At 39.1% G+C, this 20615-nt stretch overlaps 1 pseudogene; it reads left to right on the top strand.

The window, feature by feature from the left end:
- The first annotated feature begins 19584 nt into the window (after positions 1-19584).
- On the top strand, positions 19585-20301 carry LOC114507987 (annotated as a pseudogene).
- Positions 20302-20615: the final 314 nt, after the last annotated feature.

Here is a 20615-nt window from a genome sequence, read left to right as displayed (position 1 = left end):
TTGATTTCTGCTTCTGCTGTTTCATTGTTGGTGTACAGAAATGCCTTTGATTTCTGGATATTGACTTTGTATCCTGTTGTTTTACCAAATTCATTTATTAGGTCAAGCAGTTTTTTGGTGGAGTCCATAGGATTTTCTATGTACACTATCATGTCATCTGCAAACAGTGACAGTTTTGTTTCCTCCTTTCCAATTTGGATGCCTTTTATTTCTTTTTCTTGTCTGATTGCTGTGGCTAGAACTTCCAGTACTATATTGAATAGAAGTGGTGAAAGTGGACAGCCTTGTCTTGTTCCTGTTCTTAGTGGAAAAGATTTTAATTTTTACCCATTGAGTATAATGTTGGCTGTAGGTTTTTCATATATGGCCTTTATTATGTTGAGGAATGCTCCCTCTATTCCCACTTTACTGGGTGTTTTTATCATAAATGGGTGCTGTACCTTATCAAATGCTTTTTCTGCATCTATTGATATGATCATGTGGTTTTTGTCTTTGCTTTTGTTTATGTGATGTATTACATTTACTGATTTGCGAATATTGTACCATCCTTGCATCCCTGGAATGAATCCCACTTGGTCATGGTGTATGATATTCTTAATGTACTGTTGGATGCGGTTTGCCAGTATCTTGTTGAGGATTTTAGTGTCAATGTTCATCAGCAATATAGGCCTGTAGTTTTCTTTCTTTTTTGTGTCTTTATCTGGTTTTGGAATTAAGATGATGTTGGCCTCATAAAAAGAGTTTGGGAGTCTTCCATCTTTTTGGATTTTTTGGAACAGTCTGTGAAGGATAGGTGTTAGTTCTTCCTTAAATGCTTTGTAGAATTCTCCTGTGAAACCATCTGGTCCAGGGCTTTTGTGTGTTGGGAGTTTTTTGATTACTGCTTCAATTTCTTTTGCTGTTATGGGTTTGTTCAGGCTTTCTGCTTCCATTTTATTGAGTTTTGGAAGGTTATATTTTTCTAGAAATTTGTCCATTTCATCTAGGCTTTCAAATTTCTTGGCATACAGCTCTTTGTAGTAATTTGTTACAATCCTTTGTATTTCTGTGGTATCTGTTGTAATCTCTCCTCTTTCATTTCTGATTGTGTTTATTTGGGTTTTTTCTCTTTTTTTCTTGATGAGTCTGCTTAAAGGCTTGTCGATTTTGTTTATCTTCTCAAAGAACCAACTCTTGGATTCATTGATCTTTAGAATTGTGCTTTTAGTCTCTATGTCATTTAATTCTGCTCTGATCTTGGTTATTTCCTTCCTTCTGCTTTCTCTGGTCTGTCTTTGTTGTTGTTCCTCGAGTTCTTGTAGACATAGGGTTAGGTTGTTTGTTTGAAATGTTTCTAACTTTTTTAGGTGGGCCTGTATCGCTATGAACTTCCCTCTCAGGATTGCCTTGGCTGTGTCCCATAAGTTTTGGGTTGTTGTGAGTTCGTTTTCATTTGTTTCCAAAAACCATTTGATTTCTTCCCTAATATCATTCTTGACCCATTCATTGTTCAATAGCATGCTGTTTAATCTCCATGAATTTGAGTGTTTTGGGTTTTTTTCCTTGGGGTTGGTTTCTAGTTTCAGTGCCTTGTGATCCGAGAAATTGCTTGGTATGATTTCAATTTTTTTGAAATTGTTGAGGCTTGTTTTGTGTCCTATCATGTGGTCAATCTTTGAAAATGTTCCATGTACATTTGGAAAAAATGTGTATTTAGCTTCTTTGGGATGGAGGGTTCTGTAAATATCAGTAAAGCCCAGTTCGTCTAGGGTATTGTTCAATGCCACAATATCTTTGTTGATATTTTGTTTGGAAGATCTGTCCATTTTTGATAGAGGGGTGTTAAAATCCCCCACAATAATTGTGTTGGCGTCCATATCTTTCTTGAAGTCCTCTAAGGTTTTCCTTATGTATTTGGGTGCTCCTATGTTGGGTGCACATATATTTACAATATTTATGTCTTCTTGGTGAATTCTTCCCTTGAGTATTATGAAATGACCTTCTGGGTCTCTCTTTATGGACCTTCTTTGGAAGTCTATTTTGTCAGATATGAGTATTGCTACCCTGGCTTTTTCTTCCTGTCCATTTGCTTTGAAAATTTGTTTCCAGCCCTTCACTTTCAACCTGTGCAGATCTTTTATCCTGAGGTGGGTCTCTTGTAGACAGCATATGTGTGGGTCATGTTTTCTTATCCAATCAGCTATTCTATGTTTTTTGATTGGAGCGTTTAATCCATTTACGTTTAAGGTTATTATTGATAGGTACTACTTATTCATTGCCTTTTATGTACGTGTGATCCTCTCTCACTCTCTCTTTTCCTTTCTTTCCTTAAAGCAGTCCCTTCAGCATCTCTTGCAGAGCTTGTTTAGTGGAGGTGTGTTCTTTTAGACTTCTTTTGTCTGAGAAGCTTCTTATTTGGCCTTCTATCTTAATTGAGAGCTTTGCTGGGTAAAGTAGTCGTGGTTGCAGGCCTCTGGTTCTCATTACTTGGATTATTTCTTGCCATTCTCTTCTGGCTTGGAGTGTTTCCATTGAGAAGTCAGCTGTTAGCCTTATTGGGGCTCCCTTGTATGTTACTTCCTTTTTCTCCCTTGCTGCCTTTAAGATTCTCTCTTTGTCTTGAAATTTTGCCATTTTAATTATGATGTGTCTTGAGGTGGCCCTCTTTGTGTTCCTCTTGATTGGGACTTTCTGTGTTTCCTGTATTTGTGTGACTTTTTGTCTCATCAAATTAGGGAAGTTTTCCATCATCACTTGTTCAACTAGGTTTTCTATCCCTTGTTCTTCTTCTTCTCCTTCTGGTATCCCTTTTATACGGATATTATTATGTTTCATATTGTCTTGCATTTCTCTTAATCCCTCTTCATTTTTTCTGAGCCTCTTTTCCTTTTCTTGCTCTTTCTGGGTGTTTTCTTCTATTTTGTCCTCTAGCTCGCTGATCCAATCTTCTGCTTCATAGATCCTGCTTTTCAGTCCTTCTACTGTGTTCTTCAGTTCAGAAATTGTATTCTTCATTTCCTCTTGGCCCTTGTTGAGAGTTTCTATTTCCTTTTTTATGCTGATGTAGTTTTCATTGAGTTCATTGTAGCTTCCCTGTAGTTTCTCATAGCTCATTGTGAGCTCATTGAGTTTCCTGACAATCACTGCTTTGAATTCAATATCTGATAGTTGAATTGCCTCTGTTTCATTTAGCATTCTTTTTGAGGCTTCCTCCTTTCCTTTCATTTGGGTATTATTTCTTTGTCTTCCCATTGTTTGTGAGACTCTTCTTGTTTGCCTCAGCTTCTTATATTGATCTGTTCTGGCTCCCTGGGTTTATGATGTGAACTTCTTTAGTAGAGTAGCAGTGAGTTTCAGTGGTGCTGTTTCCTTGACCCCCCAAGCTCACTGGTCTTGGGCTGTCGTTTAAGTTGGCTTTGTGTTTACCTTTGGGTTTTGATTGTTGTTGAGTCTTTCTTTGGTGGTTCCTTCCCACCAGATGGTTAAATGAGGGTCACTCTGTCCACCACCTTCTGTATTTTGTTGTGCTGGTGAGGGCAGGTTGTGTTGAAGCTGGTTCTTCTGTGTGTACAAGGTTTAAAGAAATCTTGTTCAGTTGTTTGTATTGGGTACTGTCTCTACTGTTTAGTTGTATTTCCAGATAAGTCCTGGATTGAGGTTTGTGTGGTTATTACTCCCTCCTTCACCTTCTTCTGTTGTTATCTGTTAGTGGTTCCTTTGTTGTTGGGTTTCCTCTTCCAGTGGTTATCCTGGTGTTCACCTCCTCCACCTATTCTTTTTTGTCATCAGTTGGAGGGGGAAGGCAAAATGGTTTAAGACAGCAACAGAGAATTCTATGTTATTTACAGTAGTAGCAAGTAGGGAAGGTATAGGAGATCCTTTCACTATGTATAGTGTTAACCGTGGTCTTCCACCCAGCTAGCTGATTTTTAGAAAGGATGGAAAGAAGATAAGACTCTTGTTGGGGGAGGAAGGATTGTGAGTTGGATCTATAAAGCAGAGAGGTTGTGGGCGGTCAGATTCTGGGGTAAGGTGAGAGTAAAGGACAGTAAATAGGTGTAGTGTGTGAGAGAATAGAGTTAACCACTACAGTAATAGAGTTCAGGAAACTTTGAAATGGGCTAAGATCTGGGGTGGGGGGGTGTTGTGAAGTAATTACAAATGCATGGAACAGCAGTTATTTACAATAATATTATGGCAACATTCATATGGCAGAGTCTATGAGATCTAGGTAACAAGAATAGGGAGTACAGAACATCGAGTAGTATGCTGATGGGACACAGGTGAGTTAATGGACAGTAGATTAGTAATACAGTATAGAAAGAGATATCAAGGGAAAGCTGTCAGGTCATACAATAAAACCAGCCTAGCAAAGCAGGCTATACAAAAATAAGAGGGATATAAAAATACTGTTAAAAAAAAAAGATGTAGGAACACTGGAAAAATAATAATAATACAAATATGCAATAACTTGCAAGTTCTCTGTAATAGCAGAGTGACATTTATCTCACTGTCCCAGCTGTTGTGATGCCCCTTCTTTGGGTTCAACTTTGGTCTTTTCACCGATGCAGGATTTTGTCTCACTTGTAGGTATTTAGGGAAAAATTTAAAAAAGTAAAAAATAGAAAAGGCAGACGAAGGAAGGAAGAAGAGATAAAGTTGGAGGACAGGAAGGAGGAAGGAATAAAACAAGAAATCAGGTAAGAGAGGAAAAAGAAATCAAAAGAGAATAAAAACAATAAAACTTAAAAAATTAAAAATTGTTAAAAAAATAGAATCAAATTAAAAAGTCTCTTGGTTTCAAAGTGGCCAAACCAGTTTTTCTGCTCTTGCTGGTTGAGGCAGGCTGAAGGATCATTTGTTTGGCTTTTCTTCCTTGGCCTGTGGAGTTCGCACTGGCTCCTCAGCTTTGGGCCCTGGGTGTGGGAATCAGGTCTTTCCCCAGGGTTACTGCTGTGGGCTGGTGTGAGGGGATGCTCTCCTTGCAGGCGCCACCCCTGCGCCGGTGCTCCCGAGAGCGGGCGCAGCTCGTGTGCTGTGGGCGCGGCCCATCCGCAGCCGGTGCGACCTTGCCCATGCGCCGTGCCTGCACTCTCACAGCTGGGGAGCAGACAGGCTAGAGCCACTGATCACTTTAGGAGAATTCCCCAAACAGTGTCTGTGTCTATTCACTCCTTCCTCTTGAGAAATTCCTTCCGTTCGAGCCTGCCGCTCCCCACAGTGGCCTGGCTTCTCTCACCGCCAAAGCTCCAGACAGAATGGTGACCATGGGAGTCTGGTCCACTGCGCGACTCAGCTCTGGTGTCCACCGCCTCCAAAGCTGCTCACCACCCCGGTGTGTTTGCCAGCACCTGGATTCCTCCCAGAGCCGCTCAGACCTTGCTCAGCTGGGGAGGAAGCAGTTGACCTGGCTCTCTCCCAATAACCCTATGGTAAACCCAGCCGCGGCCCCAGGGCCTGGGGCTGCAGCCCCGGGACCACACGCTTGTCCTGGGACCCTACCTTGTTGCAGCACTCCTCTTAGGATCTGTTCTTTGTTCTTTCGGTTCTGCCACAATCCTTGGTCCTCTGTTTTCAAAAATGCTGAAATATGTTGGTTGCTTGCCTTTCTACTCCATAGATCTATCGGTCAGGATTTTCTCCCCTGAGCAGAGGAAAGCCAAATCTGCTCCTTCCTACTCCGACGCCATCTTAGATCCCCCTCATTTCTTGAATTGCCTTTCAGTTTCTATGTCATTTAATTCTGCTCTGATATTATTTTCTTCCTTGTACTCTCTCTAGGCTTTGTTTGTTGTTTTCTAGTGTTTGTATATAAGGTTAAGTTCTTTATATAAGATTTTTCTATCTTCTTTAGGTAGGCCTGTATCACTATGAACATCCTTCTTAGGACTGCCTTTCCTGTGTCCCATAAGTATTGGGCTGTTGTATGTTCACTTTCGTTTGTTTCCAGATACTTTTTTATTTCTTCCTTGATCTGATTGTTAACCTACTCATTATTAAATAGGATGCTGTTCAGTCTCCATGAGTTTGAATGTTTTGAGTTTTTACCTTGACATTGGTTTCTAGTTTCAAGCAACTGTGATCCAAGAAAATGTCTGATATGATTTCAATTTTCTTGAATTTGTTGAGACTTGTTTTGTGTTCTACCATGTGGTCTATCTTTGAGAATGATCCATGTGCATTTGAAAAGAATGTATATTTTGCTTCCTTGGGGTGAAATATTCTGTATATATCACAAGTCCATTTGATCTAGAGTGGGGGTAGACAACCTTTCAGCATCTTTGGGCCACACTAGAAGAAGAATTGTCTTGGTACTCACATTAAATACACAAACACTAATTAAAACTGATGAGCTAAAAAAAGGTTTTAAGTAAACTTATGATTTTGTGTTGAGCTGAATTCATAGCCTCTTGGGCTGTATATGGCTTGTAGGCCACAAGTTGGACACCCTGATCTAGAGTGTCATTCAGTGCCACAAGATCCTCGTTGATTCTTTGTTAGTAAGGATCTATCCATTGTTGACAGTGGGGTATTAAAATCCCCTACAGCGACTGTGTTGCTGTTGATATCTTTTATGAAGTCCTCCACAATTTTCCTTATATATTTAGGTGTTCCTAAATTGGGTGCATATATGTTTACAAGAGTTATATCCTGTTGGTAGACTACTCCCTTAAGTACTATATAGTGACCTTCTTTGTCCCTTATTATAGCCTTTGTTTTGAAGTCTATTTTGCCTGATGTAAGTATTGCTACCCCAGCTTCTTTTTTATGTCCATTTGCTGGGAATATTTTTTCCCATCCCTTCACTTTCATATGTAGATCTTTTGTTTTGATGTGGGTCTCTTGCAGATAGCATGTATGTGGGCCATGTTTTTAACTATTCAGCTACCTTACGTCTTTGATGGAGACATTTAATCCATTTACACTTAAGGCTATTATTGATAAGTACTTAATTATTGCCATTTTTCTTTTTGTATCTGTGTTCCTCTCTCTTTTTCTTCATCTTCTTGAAGCAGTCCTTTTAATATCCCTTGCAATGTTGGTTTGGTGGAGATATACTGTTTTAGTCTTTTTTTTTTTAATTTGTCAGTGAAGCTTTTTATTTCACCTTCCATTTTAAAGAAGAGCCTTGCTGGGTGAGTAGCCTTGGTTGCAGGCCTTTGCTTTTCATTATTTGGAATATTTCATACCATTTTTTTTTTATTTGTACTACTTCCATTGAGAAATCAGCTGATAGCCATCTTAGTGTTCCCTTGTATGTTAATAGGTGTTTCTCCCTTCTTGCCTTTAAGATTCTCTCTTTGTTCATAAATTTTGCCATTTAATTATGATTTGTCATGGAGTGGACCTCTTTGGGTTCGTGTTGATTGGCTTCCTGTGCTTCCTGGAATTGAGTGACATTTTCCCTCCCAAGTTAGGGAAGTTTTCTGTCATTACTTTTTCAAACAAATTTTCTATCCCTTATTCCTTTTCTTTTCCTTCTGGTATCCCTATGATACAAATGTTATTACTTTTCATGCAGTTCTGCAGCTTCCTTAAACTACCTTCATTGTTCTTGAGTCTTTTTTGCATTTTGTTGCTCTGTCTGGATGTTTTTTTTCCTCCACATTGTTCTCCAACTTGCAGATTCAATCCTCTGCTTCATCTAGCCTACTTTTAATTCATTCTAGTGTATTCTTCATTTCAGATATTGCATTATCAATTTCCTCCTGGCTCCTATTCATAGTTTCTATGTCTTTTTTCATGCTGATGTAGGTCCCAGTAAGTTCCATAGAGTTCCTTGTAGCTCTCACTCAGATCCTTGAGCATCCTTCTAACAATTATTTTGAACAGTATGTCTGATAGATTGCTTGCTTCAATTTCATTTCACACTCTTTCTGGGGATTCTTCCTTTCTTTTTTTGATTGTTTTATTTTGTCTCCATTTTAGGTGATACTTTTTGTTTGTTTTGCATATTAGATTGATCTTCCTTGACTCCCTGTCTTTGAGAAGTGGCCTTCTGTGGTAGGAGATACTTGGGACTCAGTATTGCAGTCTCCTTGATCTCCTGAGCTGGATGTTCTTGGGATGCCCTTTATGACATTTTTGTGGGCTCTTGTTGTAATTGGGTTTTGTTTTTTTTTAGGGTTGTTCTTTGTCAGATTCTTCTCACTGGCTGGCTGAATGAGAGTCACACTGCCCACCACATCTTTTATGCTATTTTATAGGTGCTGCCAGAACAGAACAAAGTAACCCAGGAAACAAAACCTGCACCTGAAAATATATCTCCCACCCCCAACCATACTGTCAACAACAAATGAGAAAATATTAATAAATGTTGAAAGAGATTAAGACTATTATAAGAAAAGAAGAACAAATATGAGTTGACTATAGGAAATAAAAATACTTTGAGAGGGTTGAGGGAAGAGAAACAATAAAAGCAGGGAATAGAAACAAGGTGAAGAAAGGAAAAAAAAGAAAATTTACATCACAAATATAAAAGGAGGGAAGAAGGCCTAATGGAGTAAGAAAAGGGAAGAGTATAATATGAGGTTTAAAAAAATTTTCTAAATAGTGAAAAAATAGGAACAAAATTGAAGAAAAATGTCCGTCACAACAATATCAAGGACAAATGAGCATAGATTAATACAAGTGGAACATAAAAAAAGAAAACAGAAAGGTAAACAGATGATCAGATGTATAAAGGATGGGAAAGTGATTTTGAGAGGATAGAGGGAGAAGAAATATTAAGAGAGAGGAATGAAAACCAGGCCGAGAGGGAAATAATCAAATTTAAAATGAAAAGATGACAAGTAGTTGTTAGGTGGTTGAGGAGAAGGGATTGAACAAAATGGATAATGACTAATGGACATGGACAGCAGTGTGGTATTCTCTGGGGGCAGGGGTGTAAAAGGGGACTATATGGTAATGGGAAAAATATAATAAAGATTAAATCCACAAAAATGAATAAAAGAAAGGGCAGGAGGAAGGCAAAATGGAATAGGAGAGGGGAACAGTAAAATTTGAGATTTGAAATACAAAAATAGTGAACCTCTAGGAATAAAACTGAAGAAATGAAACAACAACCACTATATTAACAACCAATGAGCAATGATTAATAAGGATGGAGAGAGAAAAAGGATATTATAAGAAAAGGAAAAACCATATAAGATGACTAATAGCAAGGAAAAAGGTTTTGAGAGGCTGGGAGGAGGAGAAATAATGAGAGTGCAGAACAGAAGCAAGTTGTAGAAAGGGAAAAATAAAATTTAAACCAAAAATAAGAAAATAAGGAAGAAGACAAGATGGAATAAGAGAAGGGAGTAGTGATATATGAGATTTGAAAAAAACTAAAATAAAAAATAGTGAAACACTGTATTTTTTGGACTATAAGACACACTTTCCCCCCGCCCCCCCAAATTTGGGAGAAATAATGGTTGTTAATGCTGCTGTTGAGTTCTGCTTACATTTACATCAGTGAAATGTTATGTTATTTATGCTATTAAATATTTTACCACATTTTTTGCTTCAAATTTTTTTTCCTATTTTCCTTTTCTAAAACCTAGGTATGTCTTATGGTCCAAAAATATGGTAATAGGAACAAACTTTTAAAAAAAGAAAAAATGTTAAAAAGCTATGTGGGAGAAAAAAGTAATGTAAATAACAAAGAAGTCCAGGGTGGAATCTGTCTCAGCAGAGTCTAGTGTTTGCCACTGTCTTCTCTTTCTGGATCCACCCCTGCTAATGTCAGATAGTGTCCTAGTCTGGCCCTAGGCAGCCTGTTCAAGGCTACAAGCAATCCACAGTTTGTGGCTGTTTGCTTCAGGCTTGGCTGTTCCCCACTGTTCTGCCCTGCCAGTTTTTCATCAGCACAAGGCCCAGGAGTGGTTCATATGTCCAAGAGCACTGCCAGTACCACCTCCACCTGCCTCTAGAGGGGACCTCTAATGCCATCGGGAAGGTGGAATCCCTGGGTCACCCTTGGGGGGCACTGTTCAGTCTTCAGGGAAGATGGTGGGAATGTTTCCCCCTACTACCACCACATGTCTTGGTCTGTCCTAGATTATTTCCAATAATGTATAGCTTCTGGTGAATTAGCTCTTTGTTTTCTTTGAGGTCCAATCTGTATAAAAGGGGCAGCTCTTTCCTGCTGGGCACTGATGGTAGCTCTGTATAAGAGCTGAGCCTGGATGGGGTCCTCAACACCATTTGTTGCACCTCTCTCTAATCTCTCTGCTCTGCTGGTTTCAGTGGCTCAGGGCCAGAGGAACCAGCGTAGCTCATAGTGTCTGCTGAAAGTCCAGAAAGGGCCCTTTCAGAGCTTCTCCTTCTTTCCCCTGTTGATATATATTGAGCACGGTGCTACTGAGCATGCCCTCACTGATCTGCAGAGCCTGCAATCCTGCAGGTAAGGGTTGGGCATGCTTGCTGGTGAGGGAATCTGCTTGGCTGCAAAGAATCTCTGCAGTTCAGCTCTGGGCCATCCATACCCCAGCCTGATGCTCTCACAAAAGACTCAGGCCTGACTCTACTCTGCTCAGCCCCCAGCTCACCAGCTGTGCTAGGTTGGGTCCACAGTCCCTTCAACATGACACTTTCTGTTCTTTCTGTGCAGCCGTACTTAGTGGGATCGAACTGCACTTTCATTCTTGTTTCTTTGTTGATAGAGCTGCTGTGTACATGCTAGCACAGGTTCCCTGCTGAGTCTTGCCTCAGCTCCTCTTTTAAAAGTCTCTATGTGGCCCCCACATTGCAGCACTGAGCCCTGGGCCAGTTGCCATGCACATTCCACCTCCCCAAAAAGCACAAAGTTTCTCTCAGTCAGGGCTGTCCCACCCTGCCAGTGCCTCCTACAGTTTTAGGAGATAGAGTTTCTCTCTGGAATTCTCCAAGTTGACCCTGAAGCTATGGATGTGATGCTTGGTGTGTGTGTGTGTCTCCCAGGCTTTGTATATCCTTCCCAGGATCTCTCCATTAGAGCTGATGGTTTCCCTGTGTGAGACTAGGGCCCTGCTCTGGGAGGGGAGGGAGCCACTAACCTGCATTCTTTGCCTGTTCTTTCTTCTGCTGCAGGCACCTTGCACAGAGCATTTCCCCCTCAACTTATAAAATCTCTTACTGGATGATGCAAAGCATCCTCTGTACTCCTGGACTTCAAAAATTCATATCAGCTGAGATTCCATTGATTGTTCAGGTCACTTTTTGGGAGGTCAGCCAAAAATCCATGCTGGGGGCACAAGCAAGTGGGCTCAGCTCCCACCTACTTAGCCACGATCTTCCCAAAATTGGTACTGTCCTTTTATTTCAACTAGCAGGACTCCCTTTAGGATTTCTTGCAGAACAAGTCTAGTTCCTCCATTCCTCTCCATTCCTCTCGTGGGTTTTTTTTTTTTTTAAATGTCTTAATCACTCACTTTTTAAAGACAGGTTTATTTTGATATAATATTCTTGATTCACAAGTTTTCTTTTAGCACTCTGAGTATATTGGTCCAATGCCTTTTATCCTCTAAAGTTTGTGATGAGAATCTGATAATTCTTTTAAGGATCTCTTGTATGTGACAAGTCACTTCTCTCTTGCTACTTTTAAGATTCTCTTTCTAGAGAACAGGCTGACAGTGACCAGAGGGAAGAGGAGAGGGAATTTTAGGGGAAAAGGGGAATGGTTTACTGGAACAAGTATAAAGGACACATGGACAAAAACTAGGGGGTGTGGAAATGGGAGGGAGGTGGGGAGAGCTGTGAGGGTGGGCTTGGATGGGAGTAACAGACAGAAAACTATACTTGAACAACAATTAAAATAAAGAAAAGAAAAAAATTATCTTTCTCTTTGGCTTTCAACAGTTTGATTATATGTGTTGATGTGGGTCTCTTCGAATTAATCTTATTTTAAGTTCTTTGAGCTTCTTGGATGTTTATTTCATGTATTTCTTCAAATTTGGGGAGCTTTTGGCCATTATTTTTTCCAAGAAATTCTCTGCTCCTCTCTCTCTCATCTCTACTCCTGTCCTCTCTCTTCTCTACTGCTCTCTAATCCCCTCCTCTTGGGACTTTCACAATAAATATGTTAGTCCCCTTGATGGTGTCTCAAATGTTCCCATAGACTCCGCTCACTTTTTTCTTCATTTTTCCCTTCTGTTCCTAAAACTGAATAATTTCATCTGTCCTATCTTCATATTTGCTGATTATTTCTTCTGCCTGCTCAAATCCCCCCAGTGAATTTTTCATTTCCATTTTTGTCATTCTTAGTATAGAATTTCTTGTTTGTTTTTCTCAGGTTTTCTATCTCTTAATTGATATTTCTACTTCTTTCATTCAATTTGTTTGTTAGTTTGTCTGTTTTTGCCTATCTTCATATCTTTGATATTTAGTTCTTTGAACATTTTTAAGACAGTTGTTTTAAAATTTATATCTAGTAAGTATGTCATCTGGTTTTTCTCAGGGACAGTTTCTATTGATTTATTTTTCCCCATTGAATTGGCCATATTTCCTTGTTATTCTTTGTGCTTTTTAATTCAAAACTGGACATGTGAATTTAAGAATGTGGTGCCTTTGAAATCAGATTCTCCCCTTTCCTCAGGGTTTGCTGTTTTTTTTTTTTTATTTTGTTTTCATTGTTATAGGGCTTTTTCTATGCCAAATATCAGCCGCAGCCTGAGGTGTAAGCTTAAGATATTCTCAGGTATTTTTTGAGCTTGTGCCTTTGCTTCAGTGTATATAGTGACTTTAATTTCCTCTGCACGTACAGTTGTTTTTGGATGTCTTAATCTTAATGCCTCACCCTCAGGAGGGGAAAGTGAGAAAACTTAAGTTGGGTAAAAAGGGATACTGATCCTGTAAATTCCCTGGAAGTGCTTTGACCAGAGGAAGAGGGACTTGTAACAATAGTGGAGAGGTTGTAACAATGGCTGCCTATTTCTGTGCCTGCACCTCCCTGTGTAGAAGCAGCAGTGATCAGAATACAGACCTCTGATATTTTAAGGGCAGGGTCCTTATTCCCCATCTTAGTTACCTCAAACTTTATTCAAGCTGCTCCAAGCACGTGGTCACAGCTTTCTGCCATGGTTCTAGGGGTAGGGTGGTAGCTGCTAAGAGTGAAAACCGACAAATATTAACCACAAATTACCATCTAACACTTCCCTGGAAGTTTTAAGCTTTCAATAGACTCCAGCTTTCCAAAAGTTACATTATACAAATTCTTCCAGTGCAACTTTGGGAGACATATTCCTGTGGCTTCTTACTCCACCATCTTTCTGGCTATACTGAAATATTTTTAAAATACTTTTTAAAATTTTATTTTTATTTTACATTATTTTTTAAACCTTCACCCAATCATATGTTTATTGATTGGAGAGAGAGAGAAGGAGAGAGAAACATTGATGTGAGAGAGAAACATCCATCAATTGCCTCTCATTGGCATCCCAACTGAGAACCAAACCCGCAACCTAGGTATGTGCCCTGACCAAGGATCAAACCTGCAACCCTTTGGTGTATGGAATAATGCTACAACCAACTTAGCCACCTGGCTAGGGTGTTAGTAAAATAATTTTAAGAAGTAGGTTTATTCTGATCATCTTTAATTTGTGCATTATTTTAAGATAATTAACCATATATTATTTTAAATAACATTTGATAATAAGTCACATGTTTAATTTTGAATTGAATATGTTTCTCCTTTTTTTTCCTGAATCTCTTCTTTTTCTTCCTTTGTTTTTTTCTTTTAGGTACCTCAGCCTTTCCCTTTTCCCAATCTGTCAGCAACCTAGTATGCATCTGTTATATGCTCATATAGTCATACATGAATACATTAATACATAGATATAAGTTTTGTCATTTTTTTAATTTAAAAAATTGATCATATTGCACAAAGCTATTTGCATCTTTCTTATCTTACTCAGAAAGTAATACAAATTTCACCTACTCTATTGTTATAGCTCTAATATATTAGAGTGCCTTTTTCCACCAAGATGTTGCACTAAACATCCTCATACAGAAGTGTTTTTTCTATAGGGAATGGCTGCTGAATCTTAATAATTACATTTTGTCTTCAGTTATATATATGTATTAATGTAATGAAATATATTGATAAACTCTAACAATATGTCAAAATAATAAATTTCAACCAAGTGGGATTTATTTTAAGATTCTAGTGGTTCCATGTAAAAATGTATTTTCTAATATTTGGTATAATGTATACATCTATGTCTATATTAATAAATGAGATTCACCTGTATTCATATATTTTTCAATATTGTGTTCATCAGGTTTTACCTTTAAAGTTATCCTGGCTTCATAAAATTATTAGGAGAGTTTCCATTTTACATTGGCCTGGGGTAATACATATTTTTAAAAACATAATAAATTTTGAAAGCAAGAAAGTAGAATTCATAGATGCCTGAACCAAACACAAAGCTAGAGTGATGAGTAGGAGTTTAAGCTAGAACTGAGTTTCCTAAATAAAGTTGGGGTTTTTGCTGAGCCATCTATTTCAAGTTCCAAGGCTTAGGAGAATTTTACCTTATGAACTTCAGAAACTGTAAGATTCTTACCATCTGCCTTAAGACATTATGGAACAACCTTAAGACATTAAAATGTCTATGGGGCACAAAATATATTACTTATATATAAAGTCAAGGCAAAAAAAATCACAGTAAAATGAATTAAAACCATTTGACCAATACCTGTAGAACAACCTCTGCTGGAGAGGTAATCAGCCAAAATTAGAAAGCACATTTGCAAACAAATAACCATGAGGGAGATTCAGAATATGCAACAAACAAGAGAATCAACAATTAAAAACTAGAATTAAAAGATATAGTAATTGAAATTTAGAAGGAGAATGGATAAATTATATAGTAGATGAGACCAGCTAAAGATAATTGATAAGTTGGAAGTTTGATCAATAGAAAATATGAAAAAGCCATTAGTAACTATAGATAGTAGGATAGGAGGCACCAATTTAGTTCTAAAAGAAGTTTCATGAGTAAAAAATAGAAAGGATACTTACAGAATATACAAAAGGTTAATGAACATGACATGTCTATAATAAAGACAAACATGAATTTTCAGAGTAAAAGCATGCTGAAATCACAAATGCTATACATAAAAACAAATTACAACCGGACACACCGTATAAAACACACCTGGACTTCTGAGATTAAAAATAATTTTAAAACAACTTTTGATACATGGTTTAACTTCTCTGCATACCATGTCCTCAATATCTACATATATTTCTTTCAATAACCACTTTGTCCCTTCCTTGCCTTAATTAAAATATTTTTCTCACCTCAGAGCTTTGTTTCACATCCCAAATGATATGTGTGACCTAGTTTCACAAACATACTTGGAAACTGTTGTCCTTCAGTTTTTTGTTAAAAATTCATCCTTTGAGATTCTGGTATGTTAATACACTCTTTCTAATACTCACTATTGTTGTCATTATTCTCCTGGTTGTTTTTTACCATTAATTTATAAATATTCATAGACAGGAAGTTCAATGAAATAGAAAATTTCAGTAACTCTGACAAATGGTTTCTTAAATTGTTTATCTAGTGTGATTATCAACCAACTTCAGTCTCTTTCAGTCAAAATCTGGTCCTCTATCATTTATCTAGTAATACTATATGTTTTGAAACAGCATATAATTCAGCAGTACCAAATTCCATAATCTATTATATAAACCATCCCACTAACATTTTCAACTACCTCACTTACTAATCCTTTCTCTTCCAAAAACTCAGCCCTACATCACTCCAAATGGCTATAGGTGGTAATTACATACCTAGACTACTGGGTCTGAGTAGTTAAAAGTAATCCATACAAATTATTACCCAGTTCAGGGTCTCCATGGTTATTTGGGTTCTTGATATCATCTGCCATTTCTTCCGCATTTCTCCAGTTAATTCTTCTGATACTCACAATAATCACTTTGTACTTTACCACTTTCATCATGTTTCTTACCCATCATGGCCCTATTCTTCACTCATAGAAAGTAGATTCTCAGTTGACCATATTAATTGATCTTTGCAATGAAGAACGACACAGAGAATAATTATTTCTATTTAAAATGGATTAAGAACTTGACCATCCATATGAATGGCTAAGGGTTAGATAAGATAATATTTTTTTCACCCATCAATCTACTCAACTCAGCAAGGGAGGGGGCACTTGTTTGACCAGAATGCAAGAACTATCAGCAGATAGTGTAAATAAACAGGCTATACCAATTTGGATATATATTCCCAGATTTTAAAATTTTAGTTTTACTTTCAGGAATCCACTCAAAAAACTGGAACTGAGGGTTTTTTTCTACTTTTATAGGAAAACAGAGATAGACTGTAAAGCTAAAGCCTGAAGTTTCAGTAACAACTATTTAGTGGGTCTGACAATTGAAATAAGGCAATGAAAAAAGAAAAGAGATATTCAAAGAGGTAGATGGGAAACTAGAAAGTACAGTATCAGGTAAATCAGACAGGAAAATAAATTCCAACAGGAAGTCAATGGTATCAACTTCTATGAGAATCAATTAACATGATATTCAAATGGATGAAATGAGCAGACCCATTTTCAAGCTGACATTGGAATGCTGCTGAGAAATTGTGATTTTTGGAAATTGTAAAATACACATGTTCCTCACCATCTGGTTATACTTCCATGAGGAATAAACATATATACTCACTTTTACACATGTTCCCCTTAAGATCAAGAAAAGGACAGGGGTGTCTACTTTCACCTCTCTTAGTCAACATAGTACTGGAAATCCTATCCATAGCAATCAGACAAGAAGAAATAAAAGGCATTCAAATTGGAAAGGAGAAGTAAAACTCATTATTTGCAGATGACAGGATACTTTATAGAAAAACCCAAAGATTCAACCAACAAATTATTTAATTCAGCAGAGTAGCAGGACAAAAAATAATATCCATAAATCAGTTGCATTTTTATTTGCCAATAAGAACTAAAAGAAAGGGAAATGAAAAAAAAATTCTATTCACAATTGATTCAAAAAGAATAAAACACCTAGGAATAAAACTAACCAAGCATGTAAAAGACCTGTACTACAAATATAAGACACTGACAAAAGAAATTAAAGAAGATACACTTCTGGTCTCTACATAAAAAAACAAACTGACAGTTGCCAGAGAGGAGACGGGAGAGGGATAACAGGAAAGAGGCATCAAAGAACTTGTATAAAAGACAAATGGACAAGAACAAAATGGTTAGGTTTAAGAGTGGGAGGTGGAGATGGTTAGAGCTGGGGGTGTGCAGTGGGGTGCAAATGAAGACAACTGTACTTGAACAACAACAACAAAAGATGACAGTGTAGGCAGACATGGCTCACCTCTTCTCACAACCACATCAAAATTACAACTAAAATATACAACAATCATCACTCAGAACCATCAGAAATCAAGTTTAGTGGAAATATGACAACTACAGAATTAAAGAAAACACAAACACCCAGACTGGTAGGAGGGCACAGACATGGAACAGGCTGGTCCCACACCCATATGTGTTGGATAAAAATTCAGGAGGTATATCTCAGGAGTGAGGAGCCCCAGCCCCACACCAAACCTCCAAGCCCAGGGTTCCAATGCGAGGAAAATAAGTCCCCACAACTTCTGACTGCAAAAACCAGTGAGGATTGAGTCAGTGGAAGAAACTTCTGGAGCTCCAAGCAGTTCCTCTTAAAGAACCCACACATTGACTCACCTACTCAGCCTCACTGTCTCTGGGATCCAGTACCAGGGTAGCAGCTTGAAAGGCACTGGTGGCAGACAGGGAGAAACTGAAGTGGCTGGCATCAAGGCTGGCACATTGTCCCTTTTCTAAAACTTCCCTCACAGAGCCAAAGAGCTGGCAGGCTGGTGCCATATCTGAGACTCCATCAACTTGACTAACACTGTTTTACCCACTTTGGAGACCCCTAGAGATTCCACCCCACCCAAATTACATGCCACCCAAGCTGCTTTTCCATATGAATGGCTGGTCTTGGCTCATGCTTCACAACTTCTTAAGTCCTATCAAACAAGCAACAGCTGGCCTCAGTGAGCTCCAGGCCCCACACTAGCAGCATCCAGCCTAGATTCACAGCTTGGCTTCACCTGGGAATCTCCAAGCCCAGCACAAGTAGCAGCAATATCAGATTGCTTTATAGCTCAGGTGACCCCAGGCAAAACACAAGTGGGGGCTGACCTTGGCCTGCACCACTCAGAAACTCCAGGGCCAGTGCATTCAGTGGACAGCAACAGAGCACATTGGAGAACCACCACCCTGCCCCTGCACAGCTGATCCTCCATGGAGAGTGGAGGCTGGTGGTAAGTGGTCACAGCCAGTCCTTGCAGCTGACTGGCCTGGGTAAATCCCTCCCATTGATCTGCCAACAGCAATCAAGGCTCAAGTACAAGAGGAGGGTGTATTTGGCCCACACAAAGGGTGCACCTTGAGTACCCAGCTTGGGTGATAGGGGAGGCTGTGCCACTGGACCATACAGGACACCTACTACATTACGCCACACTACCAAGATGTGGAGTCAAAGCAGCTTTACCTAATACATAGAGACAAACACAGGGAGGCTGCCAAAACGAGGGAAACAAAGAAACATGGCACAAGTGAAAGAACAGATCAAAACTCAGAAAAAGAGCCAAACAAAATCTATCAGATGCAGAGTTCAAAGCACTGATTATAAGGATGTTCAAGGAACTTAGTGAGGAACCCAGCAACATAAAAAGAATCCAGTCAGAAATGAAGGATAGACTAACTGAAATAAAGAATGATTTACAGGGAAACAGTAGAGTGGGTAAAGTTGAGAATCAAATCGATGATTTGGAACATAAGGAAGCAAAACAAAAAAACAAACAACCCCTAAACAATCAGAACAATGAGAAGAAAGAAGAATCCAAACAAATAAGGATAATATAAGCAGCCTCTGGGACAAATTCAAGAGGTCCAACATTCACATAATAGGGGTGCCAGAAGGACAAGAGAAAGAGCAAGAAATTGGAAGTCTATTTGAAAAATAATGAAAGAAAACTTCCCTAACTTAGCGAAGGAAATAGACATGCAAGTCCAGGAAGCACAGAGTTCTAAAGAAGATGGATGCAAAGAGGCCCACCCCAACACACATCCAACACACAAGGTGCACCCTATGATCCAACACACATCATAATTAAAATTATTACAGGGGAGTTCCCATAAGACTTTCAGCTGATTTCTCAAAGGAAACTTTGTAGGCTAGAAGGGATTGGCAAGAAATATTCAAAGTCATGGAGAGCAGGGACCTACAGACAAGATTGCTCTGCCCAGCAAAGCTATCATTTAGAATCGAAGGGCTTCCCAGGCAAGAAAAAACTAAAGGAGTTCATCATCACCAAACCATTATTATATGAAATGTTAACCCTTATTTAAGAAAAAGATCAAAACTATGAACAATACAATGTCAAAAGTACATACCATGAACAACTGAATCTAAAAAACAAACAAGAAGAACAGAGACAGAATCATGGGTACAGACAGTGTTTTGATGGTTGCTAGATGGGAGTTGGGTGTGGGGGAATGGATCAAGAGGTGAGGGGACTGAGAAATAGAAATAGGAAAGTCACCTTGTAACTGTTTCCTCCCACAAAGATGTGTTGGGTGTGCCTGGCTCACTCAGGCTCTCCCAAGGGCTCTAGGAGTCATAACCAGTCTTGGGGGCAAGTGTGAGAAAAGAGAAAGAAGAAGAGCAGTAAGGATGTCCAGGAGCTGTTTAGCTTCTAGATCCCAAGGCTGCAAGGCCAGCACCACCTCCACTGGGGTGGATGAGAGAAACAAACACTAGGTCCAGAAGAGACCATGGTCCAGCTCCTCCTCCTCTTCTTCTTGTTCTTTTAGTTCCTATTCTTTCTTCTCCTCCTCCTCTTCCTCCATGGATGGGCAGAAGAAGTGGGGGAGACATAAGGACAAGAAGAGGAACAATAAGAAAAGGAAAAAGAAGTTGAAGAAGAACAACAAGGAGAAGATGAAGGTGCAGCAGCCTGAGGCTCTGCCAGACCTCTCACTAGACCAGTGGCACAGTTCTGCAGGGGAGGAAGATGTTGGCCCAGTCCTGACAAATGAACAGAAGTGTCATATCTAGGCCATGAAGCCCATAACTAAGGAGGAATGTGATGACTGGCATAGCATCATCTACAATGTAGTGGACCCAGAGACAGGACTCACCAGGCTCATTAAGGGATACACGAGATCATAGAAGAAATTGCAACCAAGGAAGGACATAGGGAGATCAACAATCAAGACACCTGAGGGGATGGCCTGACCTTCCAGATGTGGGCAGAGCTGCTGCCCTGAGTACCCCCCACAGTCAAGGTTTGTGGACATTGTTAGTGGCATGATAGGGAGGGCACCAGGAAGTCAGATGGGTGCTATTTTTCTCCTGTGGATAGGCCTCTGGCCTGCCTCCTCTCAGATGCAAGGGTAGAGGATCAGGGTGACTCTCTTAATCAGCTCCCCCTTCTCCTGAAAGGATGCAACTTCCCAGATATTTATTAGACATTCCCTGGTTGAGAAAAAAAAAAGTACAAATAGGTAGTTACAGAATATCCATGAGGATGTAAAGTACAGTACAGGAAACGGAGTAGCCAAAGAACTTACACACATGACTCATGGACATGAACAAT

This window comes from Phyllostomus discolor, chromosome 10 (genome assembly GCF_004126475.2).
Source record: "Phyllostomus discolor isolate MPI-MPIP mPhyDis1 chromosome 10, mPhyDis1.pri.v3, whole genome shotgun sequence".
Taxonomy (NCBI): Eukaryota; Metazoa; Chordata; class Mammalia; order Chiroptera; family Phyllostomidae; genus Phyllostomus; species Phyllostomus discolor.
The sequence above is the reverse complement of the archived record's forward strand: the minus strand, read 5'-3'. Positions and strand labels throughout refer to the sequence as shown.